This window comes from Nicotiana attenuata, unplaced genomic scaffold (genome assembly GCF_001879085.1).
Source record: "Nicotiana attenuata strain UT unplaced genomic scaffold, NIATTr2, whole genome shotgun sequence".
NCBI classification, from domain to species: Eukaryota; Viridiplantae; Streptophyta; class Magnoliopsida; order Solanales; family Solanaceae; genus Nicotiana; species Nicotiana attenuata.
Window position 1 is genome coordinate 247,962 of NW_017671041.1, and position 7,188 is coordinate 255,149.

The window sequence follows — 7,188 nt, forward strand, 5'->3', positions numbered from 1 at the left end:
AAAAACACTCGGTCTAATGAACCCCTTATCAAGCAAATCCTGTAATTGCTCCTTCAATTCCTTCAACCTAGCTGGAGTCATGCGGTACAGTGGGATAGAAATGGGCTGGGCGCCCGAAACTACATCAATGCAAAAGTCAATATCCTTATCAAGTGACATGCCCGGTAAATCTACAAAAAACTCCTTTGGTCTCACAACTAGTACTGAATCCATAGAAGGGATCTTCGCACTAGAATCTCTAATGTAAGCCAAATATGCTAAACATTCCTTCACCATATGCCGAGACTTCAAAAATGAAACCACCCTACTCGTGCAATGGCCAAGGGTCCCTTTCCACTCTAGTTTAGGCAACTCCGGCATAGCTAAAGTCACAGTCTTGGCGTGAACATCCAAGATAGCATGATACAAGGACAACCAATCCATACCAAGAATAACCTCAAAATCCACCATATTTAACAATGAGAGATCAACTGTAGTATCAAAATCATTAACGGTAATAACACAAGACCGATACACTAGATCAACTACTATAAAATCTCCAACCGGTGTAGACACAAAAACATGAAATTAAGAGAATTACGAGGCATAATCAAGTGCGATGCAAAAATATGAAGACACATAAAAATATGTAAAAACCGGTCAAACAACACCAAAGCATCATTATGACAAACTGAGATAATACCTGTGATAACCGCATCAAACGACTCCGCCTCAGGCCTACCCGGGAATGAATAACAACGGGGTTGAGCCCACCAACCTGCCATGCACCTCTAGGATGACCTCTCACTGACTAACCTCCACCTCTAGTTGGTTGGATAGGTGGTTTAGGAGTTGGCATTGGAACAATGGCTTGGCTACATTGTTGTGCTCAATCTCGGAATCTCGGGCAATACCTTTGGTAATGCCTATGTCCCTACACTCGAAGCAACCCTTCACAGGACGTATCAGCTGGGTCTGAGGCTATCCTTAATGACCTGAATCACCATGTTAGAAGCTCTGTAGAGATGCACTGATGGAGCTGGAGAATCACTTAATGATAGATGCACTGATGGGAGCTGGAGAATCACTTAATGATAGCTGCCCTGAGCAAGAACCATAAGTACCATGGCTACCTAAAGTAGAATGAGAAACCTATAGTGTTGGCTGAAACGGCCTGATAGAATGGCCTCTACGAAAAGAACCCCTGCCTCCAAACGTGGCACCACTAAAACCACCAAAATGATGAAGCCTCTTATCAGAAGTTGTATTTCTCACCTAGCCTCGAATACGCTCAATCCTCCTAGAAATCCCCACTACCTGAGAGAAAGAAGCCTCAGTCTCGGCCTCTCTCGTCATTTGAAGTCTGATACCATAAGCAAGCCCCTCTATAAACCTCCGCACCTTCTCCCTCTAAGGGGGTATCAGGATAGCTGCATAACAAGAAAAATTAACAAATGTCGTCTCATACTGGGTGACTGCCCTACCACCCTGTTGAAGATGCTCAAACTTGCTGCGTGGCTTATCACTTTGAGTAAGTAGGATGAACTTCCCCAAGAACAACCGCAAAAATTGATCCCATGTAAGAGGAGGTGATCCTACTAGCGTGCCCATCTCATACGTCTGCAACCACCTCTTGGCTGAACCATGCATCTGGAAGATAGTGAAGTCAACTCCATTGAACTCAACTACCAAATTGCACATAATCTCATGACAATGGTCTAAGAAGTCCTGGGCATCCTCTGAAGGTGCACCGTTGAAGTGAGGAAGATACAACTTTTGGAACTTATCCATCTTCTTTAGTGCATCAACTGACATTGCGGTCCCATCCTCAGGCTATGCAGCCATAATAGGCTGAACCACCCCAACTAGTAAAACTCCTAGGGTCTAATATCCTTGAGCCATCTGCTCAGGAGTACGAGTGGCGGGAGTCTGAACTCCTCCCATGGCTGAGAAGCAGCGGGTGATGTGGGAAACACATTGGCTTGAGCCATACTCTCCATAAGGCCCACCAATAGACCAAGGCGTCTTGAAGTACCAGAGTAGCAATAAACCCATTTGGGACTTGTGTTGCTCCGACTAGCTCAACCTAAATCGGAATCTCATCCTCTAGATCCATCAGAGACTCCGCTGATGCTACACTAACATGAGCGTGAGTGGCTGCAGTTATGCTGCATGTGCCCTAGGCAGGGCTCTGGCTCTGGCCTTGCCTCAACCTCAACCTCAACCCCAACCTCGCCCTCTATCCCTCGTAGCAGCTACGGCCTTGGGCTCCGGCTCCTGATCACCTGCGGGTGAAGCATGTGTCCTCACCATATGTGAGAGAATAGGAGAAAAAAGATTCAAATTTTAGGACAGAACAAAGACGCATGATGGAGAAAGAAAAAAAGTGAAGTTTCCCAAAGCCTTGTAGCCTCTAGAAGATAAGTAAAAACGTCTCTATACCGACCCTTAGGACTCTACCAAGCTCGCTCATGACTCGTGAAACCTATGCAACATAGTGCTCTGATACCAACGTGTTAGGACCCAAAATCCCAACCAGCGAGAGTCATGATGGCACCTAACACCAATTTCTAGGCAAGCCAACACTTAACAATAGATAAGGAAACTAGACTGGCACATAACAACATAATAATACATAATAGGAGTAAAACTTAGAAATATATATAAATGAGTCTAAAACCAAATGCAGTCTATACAACCTCCTAAGATTTGGTATCATGCTACATAAGCTACTAAGAATGCTACATACAAAGTCTGAAATAAAAAGTAATACTGTCTAATACAAGAAAAACAGTAATAGTGGGAGCGAAGGTGACTCCAGAGTCTGTAGACGAGAAGCAGTACTACATCTAGTACTCCAGATAACCAAGCTATTCTCCCCATTGAATACTGCTAGGACCCGTACTAGAATCTGTACAAGAAGTGCAAAAGTGAAGTATAAGTGCAATCAACCTTATGTACTCAGTAAGTATCGAGCCTAATCTCGACGAGGTAATGACAAGACTATGCCAAAAATATCCATAACCAGCACATCCAAAACCCACAAAAAAATGCTATAGAACAGATAAAACCAATATCTCATAACACATACGTTGTGGTGCATAACTCGATCAAACACACACACTAACATCTTTGCGCGGCAACCCGATCCCATTGTCAAAATATTGTTGCGGCAAGCAAACCTAATTCTTATCATAATATTGTTGCGGTGAAAACCTGATCCAACATATCAACTCACACGGAATCATCCAACGGCACGTCCAAAGATAGAGAAATTTACAATAACTATCAAGGAGGATAAATAAGCATGATTTACTAAGGAAGGATGGACACGAACAAGAAGCAATGGCAAATCCCAAATTTTAGAGCGAATCTAACTCATGTAACGCAACAAAGATCAAACAAGGTTGTTAATATGTAAACGATCAAATGATCGTGCAATCCCTGACATAGCATAGGAAAATAAGGTATGAAACAAGTATGGTATGAAACAAGTATAGGCATGTTCTAATAAAGACATTTATTAAGTACAAGTATGAAAAAGTAAAAGCATGTAGCAAGTAAAAGTATGTACCCAATAAGGCATAAGTCAAATAAAGGAATACAATAACTAAGAGCATGTATCAAGTAAAAGCATGTACCAAGTAAAGCATGTGACAAGTAAGGCATGTAACAATTAATGGCATGGAAGAAGTAGAACATGTAAAAGATAAAGGCACAGAACATGTAAGAGCATGTAATAAGTAAAATATAAAATAAACTGGATTTACCCGCATATTTTGACCCATGACAATGGATATACACTTGTCACATTGCAAATACGTCATCCACAACATATAATTCATGTATCAAATAGACCCAATAACATCTTAATTCCCTCAAATCAAAGTTAACCACGATACTTACCTCTTTCCGGAACCAAATCAGCAACCTAACACTACTTTATCTTTAGGACAAGCCTCCGAACAACTCAAATCTAGTCAAATAATGTTCAAATAAGTCAAAATAAACTTTAGAAACTACCCTGGTATCAAAAAGGTTTGATCTTTATCACAATTAAAAAATCAACAAAAAGTCAACCCCATCCCACATGGTTGGAATCCGAAATTAAGACCAATTGTCTTTTACCCATTCTCCCCCGAGTCCAAATATTTCATTCATATCAAGATTAGACATCAAATCGAGGTTTAAATCTCCAATATTAACCCTCAGAAGTTTTTCCCAAAACTTCTAATTTTTACACTTTAAAATACTACATTTAGGGATAAAAATCTATGAAATTCATGAGAATAAATAAAAACCATGTAAAAATTACTAAACTTAGAAGTTGGAATGAAAATCCTCTCAAATATCTCTTCAATCCGTGCTCTATGTCTAAAAAATGGTGAAAAATTGCTAAATCCCAATTTTAAGACCTTTATATACCTGAGCGTCAGGTGCTATTCGCGTTCGCGAAGCACCTGCCGCATTCGGAAGGTCAGCGGCCAACTGGCCATCGCGTTCGTGAAGGCCTCCTTGCGTTACCAAAGGCCATCGCCCCCCAAGCCTCTGCATTTGCAATCCTATGATCACGTTCGCGATGAAGAAACGCCTACCAGCCCCCAAGAGCCTAGGACTACGCATTGGCGTTTGGGAAACCGCGTTCGCGAAAGATAATTGCCCCAGGACCTCGCATTTGCGTAGTATAAAACACCCTGCCCCAATTAACCTTTTGCAAACACAAGACAAGCTCTGCATTCACAATGCACACTACACCAGCAGCACATCAATAGCTGCAAATTTTGCAAAAATGGTCGAAAATCATCCCAAAACTCACTCGAACCTCCCGCGCACCACTCCATACATACACACAAGTATATAAACTTCATAAAAACTCGCTCATAAGCTCAAAACACCAAAATAACATCAAGAATTAAGAATCAACCACCAAAACCCAAATATTTCAATGTTCATAGTTCAAATTTTTAACTTTTCACAATAAGCGCTGAAACGGCCTCGGTTCAGTCATGACCCCAACCAAACCTGCGTATAAGTCCAATATCATCATGCGTACCTACGAAATCTTTGGAATACACATTTGATGTTGTTTATCAATAAAGTTGACCGTGCTCAACTCCTATAACTTCTAAGTTCCAAAATTAAGTTTTCTTTGAAAAATCAAATCTAAACCTCCCAGATAACAAAAGGAACCACGCACACAAATCATAATTCATCAAATAAAGCTATGTAAAGTCTTAAATCACGAAATAAGAAACTAGAACTCAAAATAACCTATCGGACCGTTACACTTTTCTGCCATTTTCTATGCTTATTAATCGAACAAGTATATTAATTGAGCGTGTAGATATTTGAAGTTAAGCAGTTGTGGAGTTCGAGGTCGAGCATTAATTACTATGATGTTCCAGCCATCTATTATCATCTTGTTCAGGATAGAATATGACTTTGGATTTCTATTTATGTAACTTCCCAACAGATAATGCATTTCTTCTTGCCAATGTTGTAACTCAAATCTTAGCTGCTCATGTCTTGTACCACCAGTTCTTGGGATTAGTTGAGTTAATTTTTGTATTTTTATTTATTATATTGATGGTATTCGGTTTGAGTGGGAGTATGTGTTACCTGTCTTACCTAGCGGGTTGGGTTAGGTGCATGCACGACTTGGTGATTTTTTAGGTTCTGATAAGTATATAGCACAAAATAGTCCATAAGACAGGCAAAATCAATACTACAATATAAGCGGATCAACATCCTAGACTTCTACAACTACAACATTGTCAAAATCTTATATTTCATTATCATTATTATATTGCTCATCATCTACTTTTTATTCTTCTTCTTCGTCATCTTCATCACGTAGGAATAGACTTGTAGATACTTATTTCCCCTCCATAATAAGCTTGAAGTATTCTCCAATTAATCATAATAGTGCTTCCCAACTCCACTTGCCTCTGCAACAATACCCTAAGTGAAATAGAATCTCCATCAAATACCACTTCATCACCATGATCCTTAGGAATTTCAGTTAGCCATTCATTAGCTTCATCAATATTATCTAAATAAATTGAATCAGTTACATTGCGAGCGTCATAATGACGCCTTAATGATCTATTGTATTTAATGAACAATAGATCATTGAGATGCTTTAGAGTTAGTCTATTCCTCTTCTTTATATGAAATTGCAAGTAAGTTGTGGCAAGTAATTATTATGAGTTAGGACAATCAGGGTATAATTGAGTTATCTCAATATACTAAGTATTTCTTCTTACATATTCAAGCACGCTCCAATTCCTCTTACATCCGTCAGTAAGTAAGAAATTATTCTGTCATTTTATCTTGCTTAGAACCATCAGGGATCAACTTCTCAACACAAATGTAGAATCCCTTCCACACTTCCACGTTTAGTTTATCACTCAAATTGTTATCATAAAATAATTCTTGGTTCAAAATATTCCAAGATGCATGCAAAGGTCTATAAAATTGATCCGTCCACCTTTTATTAATGATCTCAAAGTCTTTTCTATATATTTTCTCGTTACTGAAAGAATCTTGAATAGCTTCCTTAGCATTATCAACAATTCCATAAATGTAGCCCATTGGTGGTTTTTGCTCTTCATACACCAAACGAAGTACGCTAATCAGAGGACCACTAAATTTTTAAAGCATAAAACATTTTTCCAAAAGATAGGAGAAATTATTATATTTGCAACGTCTTTCCCTACAGCTTCCTTTCCATTTTTACTATTGGTGTACTCTTCTGAAATGAAAATCTTTTTAAATTACTCATTTACTCGTGTATCCTATGCAAGGTTAAGAATACATTAGCAAATTTTGTTTTACTAGGTTTAACCAAGCATCTTTATTGTGTGAATTTCTTCATAATATTCAATAATAAAGGTTTTTGAATAATGTGTGAATGTACCCTAACTGCTTGATTAAAAACTATACTGAAGAGTCTTTCCTTGAATATGTTCTCAAATATTAAATTTATGCAATGAGCTGTACATGGAATCCAATAAATATGAGGGTACATATTCTTCAACATATCATTCGCTTTAACATTTTTACTAGCACTGTCCATAACAACTTGAATAATATTGTCTACTCCAATTTTCTCTATAGCATTCTTGAACAAGGACAACATTTTGAAGGAATCAGTAGAAGAATCGCTTGCATCAATGGACTCAAGAAAGAAGCTTCCCTTAGAGAATT